Source organism: Elephas maximus, chromosome 5 (assembly GCF_024166365.1).
Source record: "Elephas maximus indicus isolate mEleMax1 chromosome 5, mEleMax1 primary haplotype, whole genome shotgun sequence".
NCBI classification, from domain to species: domain Eukaryota; kingdom Metazoa; phylum Chordata; class Mammalia; order Proboscidea; family Elephantidae; genus Elephas; species Elephas maximus.
This window is the reverse complement of record NC_064823.1, coordinates 149610057-149629304: the sequence shown is the minus strand read 5'-3', so window position 1 is coordinate 149629304 and position 19248 is coordinate 149610057. Positions and strand designations below refer to the sequence as shown.

Below are 19248 nucleotides of genomic sequence, written 5' to 3'. Positions count from 1 at the left end.
ACCAGAATGCTCCTTAGAACCAAGGATGATGAGACTTTGTCTCATGTACTTTGGACATGTTATCAAGAGGGACCAGTCCCTGGAGAAGAACATCATGCTTGGCAACGTAAGTCAGCGAAAAAGAGGAAGACCCTGGATGAGACGGACTGACACAGTGGCTACAACAACGGGATCAAGTATAACAAAGATTGTGAGGATGGCACAGGTTAGGGCAGTGTTTCATTCTGTTGTACAGTCACTATGAATCAGAACCAACTTGACAGCACCTAATAACAACATGTATTAACAAAGAATTATAGGTTTAATCCTTTCGGTCTCTTCCTGCACATTCCTGAGAAATATTACTTCCTTTGCCTACAGCATAATACCTCTGAGATCTTCCTCTCCAACCTTAAGGCTGTTCTTGGCGTTGATGATTGTTGTTGTTAGGTGCCGTCGAGTCGGTTCTGACTCATAGCTCCCTTATGCACAACAGAACGAAACACTTCCAGGTCCTGAGCCATACTTACAGTTGTTGTTAGGCTTGAGCCCATTGTTGCAGCCACTGTGTCAATCCACCTTGTTGAGGGTCTTCCACTTTTCCACTGACTCTGTACTTTGCCAACCATGATGTCCTTCTTCAGAGACTGATCCTTCCTGACAACTCGTCCAAAGTATGTAAGACCCAGTCTTGCCATTCTTGCCTCCAAGGAGCATTCTGGTTGTACTTCTTCCAAGACAGATTTGTTCGCTCTTCTGACAGTCCATGGTATACTCAACATTCTTCGCCAACACCACAAGTCAAAGGCATCAATTCTTCTTTAGTCTTCCTTATTCATTGTCAAGCTTTCACATGCATATGATGCAATTGAAAATACCATGGCTTGGGTCAGGCGCACCTTAGTCTTCAAGGTGACATCTTTGCTCTACACTTTAAAGAGGTCCTTTGCAGCAGGTTTACCCAATGCAATGTGTCTTTTGATGTCTTGACTACTGCTTCCATGGCTGTTGATTGTGGATCCAAGTCAAATGAAATCCTTGACAACTTCAATCTTTTCTCCATTTATCATGATGTTGCTCACTGGTCCAGTTGTCAGTTTGTCGTACTGTGGGGACTTGCGTGTTGCTGCGATGCTGGAAGCTTTGCCACCGGTATTCAGATACCAGCAGGGTCACCCGTGGAGGACAGATTTCAGCTGAGCTTCCAGACTAAGACAGACTAGAAAACAAGGACCCAGCAGTCTACTTCTGAAAAGTATTAGCCAGTGAAAACCTTATGAATAGCAGCGGAACACTGTCTGATATAGTGCTGGAAGATGAGCCCCCCAGTTTGGAAGGCACTCAAGACACGACTGGGGCAGAGCTGCCTCCTCAAAGTAGAGTGGACCTTAATGATGTGGCTGGAGTAAAGCTTTCAGGGCCTTCATTTGTTGATGTGGCACGACTCAAAATGAGTAAGAAACAGCTGCAAACATCCATTAATAATCGGGACCTGGAATGTACGAAGTATGAATCTAGGAAAATTAGAAATCATCAAAGATGAAATGGAACACATAAACGTCGATGTCCTAGGCATTAGTGAGCTGAAATGGAGTGGTATTGGCCATTTGAATTGGACAATCATATAGTCTACTATGCTGGGAATGACAACTCGAAGGGGAGTGGTGTTGCATTCATCGTCAAAAATAAGATTTCAAGATCTATCCTGAAGTACAATGCTGTCAAGTGATAGGGTAATATCTATACACCTACAAGGAAGACCGGTTAATATGACTATTATTCAAATTTACACACCAACCACTAGGGCCAAAGATGAACAGAAGACTTTTATCAGCTGCTGCAGTCTGAAATTGATCGAACATTCAATCAAGATGCATTGATAATCACTGGTAATTTTAATGCGAAAGTTGGAAACAAAGAAGAAGGATCAGTAGTTGGAAAACATGGCCTTGGTGATAGAAACAATGCTGGAGATCAAATGATAGAATTTTGCAAGACCAACGACTTCATCGCAAATATCTTCTTTCACCAACATAAATGGCGACTATACACATGGACCTCGCCAGATGGAACACACAGAAATCAAATTGATGATAGCCATCAGTTATTGAAAGGCTAACTATATGACAGGCACTACATTATCTCACAACATTATGAAATAGATTCTGTCATCTGCAACTTCACAGATAAGGTAATCAGAGAGGCAGAAGTAGGATTTGAGGACAGGTTTTTTTTTTTAATTGTTCTTTGGATCAAAGTTTACAGCTCACATTAATTTCTCATACAAAAATTTATACACATATTATTATGTGACATTAGTTGCAAACCCTATAATGTGACAGCACACTCCCCCTTTCTACCCCAGGTTTCTTGTGTCCATTGATCAGTTCCTGGTCCTTCCTGCCTTCTCATCCTGCCTCTGGAGATGAGCTTCCCATTTGGACTCGTATATCTGATTGAACACTCTTTGTGTCATTTTATAATCCAGTCTAATCTTTGTCTAAAGAGCGGGCTTTGGGAATGGTTTTAGTTCTGGATTAACAGAGCAACCAGGGGCCATGGCTTTGGGGTTTTGTCCAGTCTCAGTCATACCATTAAGTCTGGTCTTTTTATGTGAATTTGAGTTCTCCTCTGCCATTTTCTCTCACTCCATCAGGGACTCTCTGTTGTGTTCTCTGTCAGGAATGTCAACGGTGGTAGCTAAGCACCATTTAGTTCTTCTGGTCTCAGACTGATGAAATCTCTCTGGTTTATGTGGCTCTTTTGTCTCTTGGGCTAATATTTTCCTGGTGTCTTCATTCTCCTTTGCTTTAAGTGGGTTGGGACCAACTGATGCATCTTAGATGGCTCTTGAAAGCTTTTAAGACCCCAGAAGCCACTCACCAAATTGGGATACAGAACATTTTCTTAATAAACTGTTATGCCAAGTGACCTAGATGTCCCCCAAAACCATGGTCCCCAGGACCCAGCCACTGCTACTCTGTTCCTCCAAGTGTTTGGTTGTGTTCAGGAAACTTCTTAGCTTTTTAGTCCAGTTGTGCTTTCCCTGTATTGTGTGTTATCTGCTATCTAGTTAGTGAACTTCCTTCTCCCTCCCTCCCCACCTACCTAGCCATCAAAGAATGTTTCCTCCTCTGTTTAAACCTTTTCTTGAGTTCTTGTAATAGTGGTTTCATACAATATTTGTCCTGTGTGATTGACTAATTTCACTGAGCACAATTCCCTGCAGATTCATTCATGTTGTGAGGTGTTTCACGGATTTTTTTTATCATTTGCGTAGTATTCCATTGTGTGTATGTACCACAATTTATTTACCCATTCATCTGTTGATGGGCACCTAGGTTGTTTCCATCTTTTTGCTATTGTGAACAGGGCTGCAATGAACATGAGTGTGCATGTATTTATTTGTGTGAGGGCTCTTATTTCTCCAGGATATATTCTAAGGAGTGGGATTCCTAGATCGTGTGGTACTTCCATTTCTAGCTTTTTAAGCACCAAATCAATTTCCAAAGTGGTTGTACCATTTTACATTTCCACCAGCAGTGTGTAAGTGTTCCAGTCTCTCCACGACTTCTGCAACATTCATTGTGTTTTTTGGATTAGTGCCAGCCTTGCTGGGGTGAGATCATACCTCACTGTAGTTTTGATTTGCGGTTCTCTAATGGCTAATGGTGAGCATTTCCTCATGTGTCTGTAACAGCCTAAATGTCTTCTTTGGTGAAATGTCTGTTCATATCCTTTGTCCATTTTTTAATTGCCTTTTTGTTGTTGAGGTGCTGTAGTATCTTGTAGATTTTAGAGATTAAACTCTTATCCATGTATTTGATTTTGTCTTTTTTCCTTGCTTCTTGTTTTTGATTTCTACTTTTATGGCTTTATGGTCAGAAAAGATGCTTTGTAATATTTCAAGGTTTTGGATTCTGTTAAGGCTTGCTTTGTGGCCTAATATGTCATCTATTCTGGAGAATTTTCCATGTGTACTGAAAAAGAAAGTGTACTTGGCTGCTGTTGGGTGGAGTGTTCTGCATATGTCTTTGAGGTCAAGCTCGTTGACTATGGCATTTAGATCTTCTGTATCTTTACTGAGCTTCTTTCTAGATATTCTGTCCTTCACCGGAAGTGGTGTGTTGATGTCTCCTACTATTATTGTTGGGCTGCCTGTTTCTCTTTTCAATGCTGTTAAGAGTGTGTTTTATGTATTTTGGAGTCCTGTCATTGGGTGCATATACCTTTATCACGGTTATGTCCTCCTGGTGTATTGACCCTCTAATCATTATATAATGTCCTTCCTTATCCTTTGTGGTGGATTTTGCTTTAAAGTCTATTTTGGCAGAGATGAACAATGCCACTCTACTCTTTTTTGGTTGTTGTTTACTTGATGTATTTTTTCCATCTTTGAGTTTTAGTTGTTTTTGTCTTTGAGTCCAAGGCGTGTCTCTTGTAGGCAGCACATAGACAGATCACGGGTTTTTTTGTTTGTTTTAATCCATTTTGCCTCTCTGTCTCTTTGTTGGTGCAGTTAGTCCATTTACATTCAGTAAAACTATTGATAGGCATAAGTTCAGTGCTGTGATTTTGATGTACTTTTTTTATGGTGTTCACATTTTCTTTGTTCCACTTAATTTTCTGTGCTGAGTCATTTTCCTTTATATATTTTCTTTTCATTATTATTGATTTTGTATTTGCTGAGTCTTCTATGTTCTTTTTTATTTTGATGGGTAGGTTACTTTCCTCTCTGATTTTACCTTAAAGTTTACCTCTATTTTTCTAAATTTAAACCAATCTTTTACTTTGTGATATTGCCTTAACTTCCTCTCTATATGCAAGTTGTATGTCTACACTATCTAGTCCCTCTTTTTTGTTTTAATGTTGTCATCGTTTACATATTGACATCTCTGTTTCCCTATTTTCAGTCTTTTAGCTTTGACTTATTTTTGTGACTTCCCCATCTGGGTTGATATATTGTTGTTCTTTCCCGTGTTCTAGTCTTGGGTTGTTGTCTGATATTGTTGGTTGTCTAGCTGGAGGACTCCCTTCAATACTTCTTGTAATTCTGGTTTGGTTTTTACAAATTCCCTAAACTTCCGTTTATCTTGAAATGCCCTAATTTCACCTTCATATTTGAGAGACAGTTTTGCTGGATATATAATTCTTGGCTGGTAATTTTTTTCCTTCAAGGCTTTATATATGTCATCCCATTGCCTTCTTGCTTGTATGGTTTCTGCTGAGTAGTCAGGGATTAGTCTTATTGACTCTCCTTTGTAGATGACTTTTCATTTATCCCTAGCCGCTCTTAAAATTCTCTATCTCTGGTTTTATCAAGTTTGATTATGATATGTCTTGGTGACTTTCTTTTGGCATCTACCCTGGGTGGGGTTCGATAAGCATCTTGGATAGATATCTTCTCGTTTTTCACAACATCAGGGAAGTTTTCTGCCAACAAATCTTCAACAATGCTCTCTGTATTTTCTGTTATCCGCCTCCCCCACCGTTCTGGTACTCCAATCACTCGTAGGTTATTTCTCATGATAGTGTTCCACATAATTCTTATGGTTTCTTCATTTTTTTAATTCTATTATCTGATTTTTCCTCAAATAAATTGGTCTCAAGGGCTTTATCTTTGGTCTCACGAATTCTGACTTCCACTGCCTCAATTTTGCTCCTATGACCTTCTATCGAGTTGTCTAATTCTGAAACTTTGTTAATCTTTTGGATTTCTATTTGCTGTCTCTCTATGGGTTCTTGCCACGTGTTCTTAATTTCCTCTGCCACTTTGTCCATGCGTTCCTTGGTTTGTTCTGCAACTTGCTTCATATCCTCCCTGATCTCTTGAAGAGTTCTGTATACTAATCTTAGGAATTCTACCTGTGATAACTCCAAGACATCCTCTTCCTCCAGAAGGTTTCCTGGTTCTTTGTTTTTGTCACTCGCTCAAGCCATCTTGATCTGTTTCTTTATGTGATTTGATATTGACTGTTGTCTCTGAACCATCGATAAGTTATTATATTTATTTATTGTATTGCTTACTGCATCACAGCTTCTTGTTTTGATACACCCAAACAGGCTGGGTATGTGAGCTACTTTGGTTACTGGTGTCTTTGAAGCATTCATGTCCTGTTAGCAGGTGGTTACAGCTGCTACTAGGTACGTAAGCCCAGGAGTCTGTTTTACTTTTCTTGTGTGGATTCAGCTCAGGTTTCCTGGTCGTCAGTCACTCAGTGTGTGGTACAGACTCTAATCTATAGTCCTAGACAGGGAGGGCTACATAGGGGTGACTGAAGCAGGCCCAGGTATCTGGCTGTAGTAGAAGGCTATATGCACAGCAAGGTAGGGTCTGATGGCTGCCCCTGTGTGCCTAGCTGGAAGGCGTGTCCCTGTCCCCTAGAACACGTAGATGGGTGGGTTTTACAGCCAGACTTTGGGCACTCAATGCTGTTGGCTGTAAGGACTGGGAGGCACCACTTATTCTCAGACCCCTGTCGTGGATGGCTAGGTGGAATGGGTGAAACTACCAGTCCTCGGGCCCCCGATGTTGGTGAGGACTCTACTTAATAGGCAGGGCAGTGTCAAATGTCACAAATCTGCAACTCCCCCTTGGCTGCTGCAGATGAAAATATGCTTCAAGTATATACTCTGTTGCCCTATGCTAATGAAGACATATGCTGTTGATCTGACCCACACAGGTCTAGGCAGAAGTAAAGGGCATTCGAAGTCCATAGATCCCTTATGCCTGTGCCTACCCTGAGTTCCTGGCTTAGAGGGCGTGATGACTTTTTTAAAGCCATGAGACTGGTGTGGGCACGGTTTGTCCTCAGTACTCAGCTTAGGAGAGATGGTAGTTTTTTTTTTCTATACCTCAAGAGCGGTTTGGGTGCAACAGCTCCTGTTTCCGACTTAATGGTTGTGGCAATTGTTGAATACTGCTGGACTGGTATCAGGGTGCAGCGGGGAGGAGGGTGGGTGAGGGGAAAGTGGCACTTCTCCGTTACTAAACTCCCAGGGGGACGGGTTACTTTGATCCTGTGCAGTAGGTTAAGACGCTTCCACTTATCTTTTGCACACCCCTGGCTCCAGAGGCTCATGCAGACTGTCTGCCACCCACTCTCCCGATGTGGTGAAAGGTGTCCCAAGCGCTACTGCTTGCCTCAACCAGTGTGGGCCAGCCAATCCAGCCCGTGGGGTGCTGGCTTTCTCAAGTCTGGCTCTTCTTCACTGCTTCGGAACTGCCACTCAGTCTGATGCCTCAACTTTGTCTTTGATGTTCTTGGCCCCGCCTCTGTCAGGTCTGTCTTGATTTCACAGCAGTGCACTGCTCTCCTCTCTCCCTCTTCCACAGCTATGATGCCTTTGGTTTCTGTTAAAACAAGTCCAATCATGTAGCCTGTTAGGGCCTTCACCAGTAAAAAGGGGTGCAGAGGGTGGAAAATAATATATAGCAGAACAGGAGGCAGAGTGCACACTCCTTCAAGGTTCTCACCTGAGTGGTTGCTCTCAGCTATATTAAAGATGGCAGATATGAAATAATAACTAAGAGATAAACTGTATGTTATCAATACTACAAATGCAACAGGACTTCAACCAGAGAGCTCAGATGCCTAGGTTCCTGAACTGGGCCCATTCCTCACAATGTTCCTCAAAGTATGACGGTTGGAAAACCTTCATCAAAATCACATCAGGTACTTTTAAAGATCTCCTGGAGATCTGATTCAGTAAATTTGGGGGACAGTCTCAAATTCTATATATGATTCTTATGTAATTAAAGCTTGAGAAATACTATTCCAGGTACTAACTATGCTTTCAAAACCAAAATTGTTTCTCAAACCTGCAAGGTAGTTGCTGAGTCCATGGAAGTCATGGCACCCTTTGCAAAACACAATGATGTGATACACTTGTGTTAATACAAATGTGTTGCTGTTGTTGAGTTAGCGCCGACTGATGGTGACTTTATATGTATAACGGAATGGAAATATTGCCCAGTCCTGCACCACCGTCATGACCTTTGATATCAAACATGTTTATTTTTATTTACAGTGTACGTTACATTAAATGTAAGAGAGCTAAATGTGGGAGTCAGGTTAGTGTAGGGTTCACTTTGGGAACCTGAGCTTAAATCCCTCCTCTGCTGCTTATTAGTTATGCAACTCCATGTAAGTTATTTAACGTCTCTGAGCCATAGTTTCCACTGCTGTAAAATACTGACTATAATATTTTGATGGGTCATCGTGAAGACTGAAGACAATATATGTATAATGCCCAGAACATTTTAGCTACTCAATAAATGACAAGTACTTTTATAATTAAACATATAATGTATAAAAAAAGATGTCATATTTTAATAGACTCTAATAGAAGTTTCAGGACTCGAAGGTTTCAAAGTTGTTTGAACCACTGTGGTGGTGTGGTATACTAGCTTTGGAGTCGACTGTCTAGTTCAAATCCCGACTGGTCCACTTCCTCATTTACTACCAGGAAGGTAAATCAGAACCTCTCTTTGCCTTAGTTAAATCAGGTGGGAAATGGCAACAATAATACTACCTACCTCAAAGCATTGTGGTGAGGGTTAAATGAGATTATACAGGTAAAGCGCTTACAATAACATCTGACTCATGGTCAAAGTGCTTAAAAAAGAAAAATATGCTCATTTCTACTAGTATCACCAAGCACATACTGTGTGACTACCATGTCCCAGAAACTCCAGATTCTGTAGTTCCAAAAGCAAACTCACCATTCTCTCTGTCCTCTGAGGTTGCCAAATCTTCTGTATTTTCAGCTCACTGGATATTGTCACTGTTCATCTAGTTATCCAAGCTAGAATGATGATAACAAGCAGGCTTAAAAGCGAGGCACTCTTTTAAGGACTTTTTTGGAATTAAATTATTTTCATTCACTGTGTGAAGTATAGGTATTATCATCACCCCCATCTTACAGATGAAAAACTGAAGTGGACAGGGTACAGAATTGCCCAAGGCCATCAACCAAAAAGGTCAGTGGTTTGAACCCTCCAGTCACTCCGAGGCAGAAAGGTTTAGACTCTATTTACCTCCTGCTTTAATTACTAAACCAGCAGCAGTTCAATCGACTCTGACTCATAGTGACCCCACTTGTCAGACTAGTGCTGTAGTCCATACCCAGTCCAGTGCCGTCGAGTCGATTCCGACTCACAGCGACCCTGTAGGACAGAGTAGAACTGCCCCACAGAGTTTCCAAGGAGCACCTGGCAGATTCGAACTCCCAACCCTTTGGTTAGCAGCCGTAGCTCTTAACCACTATGCCACCAGGGTTTCCAAGGGCTGTAGTCCATACGGTTTTCAAAAGTAGATCACCAGCCCTTTCTTCTGAGGCCCCTCTTGGTAGACACAAACTTCCAACCTTTTGGTTAGCAGCTGAACGCACTAATTTTTTGCACCATCCAGTGAGTCCCCCTGATTTCTGCTTCTCCTCATTCCAATCCTTCTGTCAAACCACCTAGTCAGAAATATCTTTCTAAAACATAGATTTGATAAATAGCTCTAGCTTAGTTTAAAACATATAATGATTCCCCAGTATCTACAGAATAGGGTCTAAATACTGTTGCCATTCAATGAGACACCAAGCACTCAATAATGTTGAACTTATTTTATTTTTATTGACATGAGCATGTCTTTTTCTCCACTAAAGTAAGCCCCTTTTGAAGGAAGGTACGCTATTTTATTTATCTTTATATTACCCCTATTTTGCCAGGCCCCAATACCCCCACAGGGACAAATGAAGCCATCATATTAATATGTAAGTCCTAATGACTGGCCCTCCTGCAAGTGCAGAACCTCCAGTTTTAGCAAAATTCTTCCCATACTTACTAGGAAGAATTTCTGAGTCCCCAGGTATGTTTCTCATGTGCTCAGTAACAAATTCACTGCTACTATAGCAATGCTGCTACCCCAGGTGGCAAGTGAGTTACCACATCCTTCCCATTCTTCCTGTGGGCCTTGTATTCTCAGGTGGTCATCGTGAGTTTAGGTACCAAAGTAGGAAAGAATGGCTCCCTACTTTGTGACATGCTGTTAAAAAAGCCCCAAAGGAGTGTTACTTCAGCCCCATATTTAGTGAAAGAGCTTTCAGGGCCCTCCAGTTCCCTGGAACTCAGGTATGCTTCCAGGAGTGTAAGCAAGGGCAAATTTCAGGTAAAGCCATACCACCATACTCAGGATCCTTCCTTCACTCCTATAGCAATGACTTCATTATTGGCCCAGCTCAACTCCTTCTTCCCTTAGGAATTTCGTAAAACCTCTGTGGGGCCACCCTACCAGTTTGCCAGATGTGTCTAAAATTAACTGGATGCCAGAGTGACCACAGCCAAAGTTCAAGGTATATAATCCAAGTTTTTTCTCTGTTTTTCCCAACACCCTCACCCCAACTCCACTGCCTAGCAGACTGGAGCTTTGTATATACTCCAAGCACAATACATATTTGTAAACTTGTAATACAAAATAGATTTTTAGCCACTAAAGCAGGACTAAAGTTTATCTGAGGAAAAAAACACAAATTTAGAATAAAACTAAACCTGTTACTGTCGAGTTGATCCCAACTCATAGAGACCCTACAGGACACAGTAAAACTGCCTCATAGGGTTTCCGAGGAGCAGCCGGTGGATTCGAACTGCTGACCTTTTGGTTAGCAGCCATAGCACTTAACCACTACACTACCAGGGCTCCCCGGTCTGAAACAACTGCACAGAAATCCTGAAATTTACAAAAAAGGAACACAGTCTTTCAATGGAAATGGGTTTGACTATTGCTAGGAATCTCATGACTGCAGTATACATGCATGTATGTTATGGCACCTGCCAAAGGAATCTGGGTAACAGTCAAGCGAACTGTTCAAGACCACATGACACGCCCTCCACCCTTGGGCAGAAGCAAGAGGAAGTTGATTCACTTTCCTTGTGGTCAAATGCAGACAGAATTGCTTCAAGTTCCTATTGAAATATACATATTTTAAAACTCTTTTTCATGTTCATGTAAGATAAGTCTCTTAGGTTGATTTGACTGTTCAGGTTTTAAAAATGAGTTTCTTTCTTTCTTTTATAAAACTGCAGCCTGTTAGGTGATGTAGCATTAATAGAGATTACGTATTCAGTTGTTTGCTAGATCTGGGTTTTAAATATTGGTAGTGTTTTCAGCTCACTAGTATTAAATAAGCCCCATTTAAAAAGAAATTACTAGTTGATGAATAGTTTCTAGTTTAATGTGAAATTACAAATCATATTAGTACTATTACAAATAGCAACTGCTAATCTTAAAAATCTTGATCTTGTCTTAACAACCAGAATGATGGCATAGTGCAAGGGATATCATTGCTGATGTCAGATGAATCATGGCTGAAAGCAGAGAAAACCAAAAAGATATTTACTTGTGTTTTATTAACTATACAAAGGCATTCAACTGTGTGGACCATAAGAAACTACGGATAATATTAAGAAGAATGGGAATTCCAAAACACTTATTTGTGCTCATGAGGAACTGTGCTTAGACCAAGAGGCAGTTGTTTGAATAGAACAAGGGGGTACTGCATGGTTTAAAATCAGGAAAGGTGTGCGTCAGGGTTGTGGTCTTTCACCATACTTATTCAATCTGTGCACTGAGCAAATAATCCAAGAAGCTGAACTATATGAAGAACGTGGCCTCAGGACTGGAGGAAGACTCTAACAACCTGTGATATGCAAATGATACAACCTTGCTTGGTGAAAGCAAAGAGGACTTCAAGCACTTGGTGATGAAGATCAAAGACCACAGCCTTCGGTATGGATTACACCTTCAATGGAGTGAACCGTGTCCACTCAAAATATGTGTCAACTTGGTTAGGCCATGATCCCCAGTACTGTGTGACTGTCCACCATTTAGTCATCTGATGTGATTGACCATGTCTTGGAAATCCTACCTCTATGATCTTAAAGAAGCAGGATTAGATGGAGTTAGGTTAATGAAGGAGGACTCAATCTACAAGGTTAGGTTGTGTCTTAAGTCAATGTCTTCTGAGATATAAAAGAGAGAAGCAAGCAGAGAGATGAGTGACCTCATACCACCAAGAAAGCAGTGCAGGGAGCAGGATTCCTGCACAGAGAAACTCCTAGGCCAAGGAAGACTGATGACAACGACCTTCCCCCAGAACTGAAAGACAGACAAAGAGCCTTCCCCTGGAGCTGGTACCCTAAATTTGGATGTCTAGCCTACTATACTGTGAAAGAATAAATATCTGCTTGTTAAAGCCAGCCACTTGTGATATTTGTGTTATAACAGCACTACATAACTAAGAACCAAAAAAAAAAAAAAACCAAACCCACTGACACACCTCAAAATAAAGAAAACAATAATCCTCACAACTGGACCAATAAGCAACATCATGATAAGTGGAGAAAAGATTGAAGTTGTCAAGGATTTCATTTTACTTGGATCCACGATCAACACCCATGGAAGCGGCAGTCAATCAAAGGATGCACTGCATTGAGCAAATCTGCTGAAAACACCTCTTTAAAATGTTCAACAGCAAAGATGTCACTTTGAGGACTAAGGTGCACCTGACCCAAGCCATGGTATTTTCAATCGCCTCATACACATGTAAAAGCTGGACAATGAATAAGACTGAAGAAGTAATGCATTTGAATTATGGTGCTGGCAAAGAATACTGAATATACCAGGAACTGCTAGTAGACCAAACAGATCACCTGGTGGTGAAGATCAAAGACTACAGCCTTCAGTATGCATTACTCCTCAACATAAAGAAAACAAAAATCCTCACAACTGGACCAATAAGCAACATCATGATAAATGAAGAAAAGACTAAAGTTGTCAAGGATTTCATTTTACTTGGATCCATAATCAACACTCATGGAAGCAGCAGTCAAGAAATCAAACGATGCACTGCGTTGAGCAAATCTGCTGCAAAAGACCTCTTTAAAGTGTTAAAAAGCAAAGACGTCACTCTGAGGACTGAGGTAAGCCTGACCCAGGTCATGACATTTTTTATCGCCTCATATTCATGCAAAAGCTGGAGAATTAATAAGGAACACCAAAGAAGAATTGATGCCTTTGATTATGGCATTGGCAAAGAATATTCAATGACGTGCCAGAATGAACTGCCAGAAGGACAAACAAATCTACCTTGGAAAAAGTACAGCCAGAATGCTCCTTAGAAGGATGGTGAGGCTACATCTCATATACTTTGGACATGTTATCCAGGCGGGATCAGTCCCTGGAGAAGGACATCATGCTTGGTAAAGTACAGGGTCAGTGCAAAAGAGGAAGACACTCAATGCGATGGACTGAAACAACGGCTACAACAATGGGCTCAAGGATAACAATTGTGAGGATGGAGCAGAACCAGGCAGTGTTTCATTCTGTTGTATACAGGGTCACTAAGAGTCGGAACCAACTCGAGGACACCTAATAACAACTAACTTTTCATTTGAATTCTCTTACAAGAAATCTACTGTCCTTCTCATGTTTTTAAGTTTGTTCCCAAGTTATTTGGAAACAGTGCTTTTTTTCCCTGCCTATTACTAAGATTTTATCTTTATCATTGACTTTGAGCTATTTGATTGTGTTGTGCCTTGTAGGCTTTCTTTATGCTTCTTATACATACAATGTTGAGCTTTTTGGATTTGTGGACTTATACTTTCCATCAGAATTAGAAATTTTAAGCCATCATCTCTTCAAATATTTTTATCGCTCTTCCCCCTAAGGGACTCTAATTACAGGCATATTAACCGGCTTAAAACTGTCTCACAGCTCACTAATGGTCTATTTTTTTTTTTTCTGTGTTTGATTTTGTAGTTTCTATTAATGTCTCCCAACTTATATTCTTTTTTCTGAATGTCTAATCTGCCATTAATTTCACCCAGTGTATATTTTATTACTGTTGTTGTTAGGTTCCATCAAGCCAGTGCCAACTCAGAGTAACACTATGTACAACAGAACAAAACACTGGTCGTTGCTACACCATCCTCATAATCCTTGCTTTATTTGAGCCCATTATTGCAGCCACTGTTGCAATGTATCTCGTTGAGGGTCTTCCTTTTTTTCTCTGACCCACTACTTTATCAAGCATGATGTCCACCTCCAGGTATTGGTACCTCTTGATAACACGTCCAAAGGAAGTGACATGAAGTCTTGCCATCCTTGCTTCTAAGGATCATTCTGGCTGTCCTTCCTCTCAGACAGATTTGTTCGTTCTTCTGGCAGTCCACGGTGTATTCAATATCCTTGACCAACGTCATAATACGAAGGCATCAATCCTTCTTCAGTCTCCCTTATTCATTGTCCAGCTTCAGCATGCACATGAGGTGACTGGAAACACCACGGCCTGAGTCAAGCGCACCTTAGTCATCCGAAGTGACATCTTTGCTTTTTCACACTTTAAAGAGGTCTTTTGCAGCAGATTTGCCTCAGTGCAATACCTTATTTGATTTCCTGACTGCTACTTCAATGGGCGTTGATTGTGGATCCAATTAAACGAAATCTTTTACAACTTCAATCTTTTTTCCACTTATTATTATGTTGCTTATTGGTCCAGTTGTGAGGATTTTTGTTTTTCTTTTTGTTGAGGTGTAATCTGCTCAAATGACTGCCTCGACGCTGGTCTAGAGTAGAGAAAGTAACAATAACACAACAGAGACCAGAAACAACCACAGTGTATGCAGACCTGCTTTATGACATAGGGGGTATTGAGGATCAGTGGAGACAAAAAGATTATTCAGTAAGAGTGGAAAATAATTGTATATTTACCTCCAGCCAAGCATAAAAAACATTAAAAAAAATCAGTTCTAAGTACTTTAAGGGCTCAAATGTAAAAAGTAAAACATTCACAAAAAAACATGAGAGAATATCTTTTTTACTCTGAGGGTTGGGAATAACTTCTTAAGTAAGACACAGTAAATACTTCCCCATTTCAACACGGCTTTTTGTAGGTAAGCCTTTCTATCGCATAGCAATTTCTTTTTGATAAATTCTTTATCATTCTAATTCATATTCCCAAACTGTCCAGGACTTCTACTTATAAATTTTCTTATTTATCAAAAACCATTCCCCCAAATTATATTTCTATTCTTACCAAATCCCCATTTAAGAAAAGCAACACCTCTCACACTGTGCTGATGGCAGTATAAAGTGGACTACCCTATGAAGAGCAATTTTCAATATTTATCACATTTACATTTCCTATTTGATTTTGAAATTCTCTCCTGAGAATCTGACAGTTAAACTTGCAAATTTAGGAAATGACATATATTCACTGAAGCATTGTTTCTAATATCCAAAGACTGGAAACAACTGAATTGTCCATCTATAGGGGATTGACTGTAGTAAACCACAGTACATTCAGAATGGAATATGAAACAGCTTAAAAAAAAAAGTTTAATTAAATACTGATAAAGAGAAATATTCAGAATATACTGTGAAATAAAAAAAAAAAGCAAAGTGCAGAACAATGCAAAAAATACTTGAGGAGAAATGGAAGGAAATATATATTCCCATGTATTTGTATTTGCATAAGACGTGAAGAATAATTAGGGATCTAATTAGAGATCTAATTAGAAATGATGGAAACCCTGGTGGCATAGTGGTTAAGTGCTATGGCTGTTCACAAAACAGTTGGCAGTTCGAATCCACCAGGCGCTCCTTGGAAAGTCTACGGGGTAGTTCTACTCTGTCCTGTAGAGTTGCTGTGAGTTGGAATCGACTCGACGGCACAGGGGTTGGGTAATTAGAAATGGTTACCCGTAAGGGACTAAGACTCCTGGACAGCACAGTTAAGTGATGCTGCTAACCAAAAAGCTGGCAGTTTTAGTCCACCCACAGGTACCTCAGAAAAAAGGTCTGGTGATCTATTTCCTAAAAATCAGCTACTGAAAACTCTATGGAGCACAGTTCTGCTCTGACGCACATTGAGTTGCCATGAGTCAGAAATGACTCGAAGCCAACTGGTCTGGTTTCGGGTTTTGGTAGAGAACTAGGGGGTACTGTATGTGTTGGAACTAGAGAGAAAGTAGGGCTTCTCATGAATTTTTCATATACTTTCATTTAAATTTTTTTTTGCACCACATAAAATAAATATTAAATAAAATATAGTTTTAACAAGTCTTCAGGGAGGAGAAAAATTTTTAAAGTCTGTCTTTGTGTAATCCCACAGATAAACAAATTAGTAGCTCAAGGGAAAAAAAATATTTACAAGGTCACATGAAGTTTACAGCTGAAACTAAAATATCTGTACTTAACTTTTTTCTATTTCTTCAACTAAATTATGATAGAAACCAGTAAATATATCAGCTCAAAAAATATTTGGTTGGTAATAAGCATGCACTTACACAAATATATATATACATAGATAGATATGTTAATATCTGAGAAGCATCTCCGCTGTGCTGGTTCAATGGTAGAATTCTCCCCTTTCGTGCAGGATATGTGGGTTGGATTCCTCCTGTGCAGCCACTGTCAGTGAAGGCCTTCATGTTGCTATGATGCTGAACAGCTTTCAGTGAAGTTTTCAGACTAGGATGGACTAGGAAGAAAGGCCTGGTGATCTACTTCTGAAAAATCAGCCACAGACAGATACTGTTGTTAGCTGCTACCAAGTCAATTCCAACTCACCATGACCCCATGTGACAGAGCAGAAGTGCCCACAGGGTCTTCCAGGCTGTAATCTTTATGGAAGCACATCACCAGGTCCTTCTCCCATGGAGCTGCTGATCGGGTTCCAAACGCCAACCTTCCCGTTAGCAGCCAAGCGCTTAACCGTTGTGACACCAGGGCTCAATATATACGTATATATGTATATGTGTGTGTAAATATATTCAAAACGTAGTTAATGAAACGCAGGTTTATGTTAACAGTCAGTAAACTGCTAACAAAAAGAGACACAGGACTACTATGATAATTAAATACATCACGGCCCTCTAAATAAGTAAACAAAGATGTCACTTTGAGGACTAAGTTGCGCCTGACCCACGCTATGGTATTTTCAATCGACTCATATGTATGCAAAAGCTGGACAATTATAAGGAAGACTAAGGAATTGACGTCTTTGAATTACAGTGTTGGCGAAGAATAATGAATATACCATGGACTGCCAGAAGAACAAACAAACCTGTCTTGGAAGAAGTACAGCCAGAATACTCACTAGAAGCAAGGACAGTGACACCTGTCTCACATACTTTGGACATGTTATCAGGAAGGACCAGTCCCTGGAGAAGGATATCATGCTTGGTAAAGTAGAGGATCATCGAAAAAGAGGAAGGTTCTCGATGAGATGGACTGACACTGGGGTTGCAACAATGGGCTCAAGCATAAAAACGATTGTGAGGATGGCACAGGACAAGGCAGGGTTTTGTTCTGTTGTACAAAGGGTTGCTATGAGTCCGAACCGACTAGATGGCACCTAACAACAATGACAAATAAGTAAACGGGTAAAATTATATTATTAAAATGCAAAGTTTCCTGTTATTATTTCACAAAGACTGTCAAAATATTATAGTTGAACACGATAAACATGTCGCTGACCTGTACATGTGAAGGCTGTAGCAATAGAAAATGTTGCCTATATGCTTAACAACAACAACAAACCTATTCTAAAAAAAATTTCTTTATAGTGGTTTGTTTTTTTTTTTTTTGGTGTATGGAGCCCTGGTGGCGCAGAGGTTAAGAGCTATGGCTGCTAACCAAAAAGGTCGGCAGTTCGAATCCACCAGCTGCTCCTTGGACACCCTACGGGGCAGTTCTACTCTGTTCTATTGGTCTTCTATGAATCGGAATAGACCCCCACGGCAATGGGTTTGGTTTGATTTAGTACACTGGTGTACAGAGTCCTGGTGGCGCAGTGGTTACGAACTCGGCTGCTAACCAAAACGGTGAAAGTTCGAATCCATCAGCCACTCGCCGGACACCCTATGCCGCAGTTCTACCCCATCCTAGGGGGTCGCTATGAGTCAGAATTGACTGCAACGGGTTTGTTTTTTTTTGGTATTTGGTGTACAGCTGGGCGGAGGAGGGAGAAGGTGGGCGGCTGAGGGCTTGGGGGCCCGCGCTTACGGTTCCGTAGGCTGCTGGGTCAGCTGAAAGGCCTTCTGAATCGACAGAATCCACAGAGCCGGAGCCAGCTCTGACCGTGCTCACCTGCAGCTGTCCGACTGCGTTACCGACCCAAGGCCGAATACTCTCCGTCTCCTCACACTACCCCACGTCTGCCCTGGAGCGTCTCGCAACTGCGAGAACTAGGTTACCGCCAGTGTTCAAAAACAACGCCGGCCGGGGATAAAATATCGCGATACCACGAGAGTGCGTCAAGAGGCAGAAGACCTGAGCGGGCCGCGGTTTCACACATGCGCAGAGGGTCTACTCAGCTCTTCCGGATTTAAGTGGGGTTTTGTTTTTTTTTTCGTTTTCTGTGGGAACGCAGGTTAGGCCGGAAGTGGTGTTGCAGGTGAATCGCTGCTCCACCTGCACAAGTGAGGCTCGCAACGCTTGGTCGGCCCCGGTCGTGGCGGCTAGGAAGGAGGTGAGGAAGAAGAAATGCAACTTCTGGTGGGAGTGGACCAGAGTCCGCTACAGGGAGACGGCCCGGCGCTCACTCGGGGCAGGCACATTCTGGTTTTGCTGAGGAAGCGAATTGAAGATGACTCCGGGTGCGGGTAGACGTGGAGATCTGGGAGGAGCTATTCTAAGGTTGGCCGAAGGGGTCAGGCCGAAGTCCTTTGAAGGCCAACTGAATTCCGGGAGGACTTGAGAGAGCCGTCAGGAATTATCTCGGAAGAGGAGTACTTGCTAATCTACCTAAAGCTGGTACCTGGAAGTTCCCAAATTAAGGCCGAGTGTACTAATATATGCATAATGACGATACTAAGAACTAAGAATGGTACAAGAGATGCTAGGTAATTTTAAGGTAGACGTTATGAGGGATTCCAAACGTCTTCAGGAAGGAATCGAACCACATAACGTCCTTTTAAAAATGTCATGTTTATGTACTGGCCACTCAACCGGAGAAATAAATTATTATATAAGTAGTTGAAGTCTTTTATCTGCTCCATCCCATCCCATTCTGTTTACTTTTACCCAAGAAAACCACTGTCCCAAGTACAATTACGTTTTAGCTTTAGTTACATTTATAGTACCGTTTTACATGATTTTGACAATTAGTAATGTATATATCTGCAGCTTGCTTGTTTATTCAGTGTTGTTGAGATTTATCAGTGTTATGTAACTCATTCATTCATGGTCAAAAAAACCAAACCAAACCCATTTCTGA

The 19248-nt window shown here is 41.1% G+C and overlaps 1 long non-coding RNA gene across 3 annotated transcripts; it reads right to left on the bottom strand.

The window, feature by feature from the left end:
- Positions 1 to 1876: 1876 nt before the first annotated feature.
- Positions 1877 to 18629, bottom strand: LOC126077289 (uncharacterized). Of its 3 annotated transcripts, XR_007517701.1 has the most exons (4): positions 18036 to 18629; positions 16316 to 16537; positions 8705 to 8787; positions 1877 to 7333 (listed from the first exon to the last, which is right to left on the bottom strand). It is a non-coding gene; the product is annotated as an uncharacterized LOC126077289 (long non-coding RNA). The 3 variants fall into 3 exon arrangements; XR_007517700.1 differs by lacking the exon at positions 16316 to 16537; XR_007517699.1 differs by lacking the exon at positions 16316 to 16537 and having other exon boundaries at positions 18120 to 18628.
- Positions 18630 to 19248: the final 619 nt, after the last annotated feature.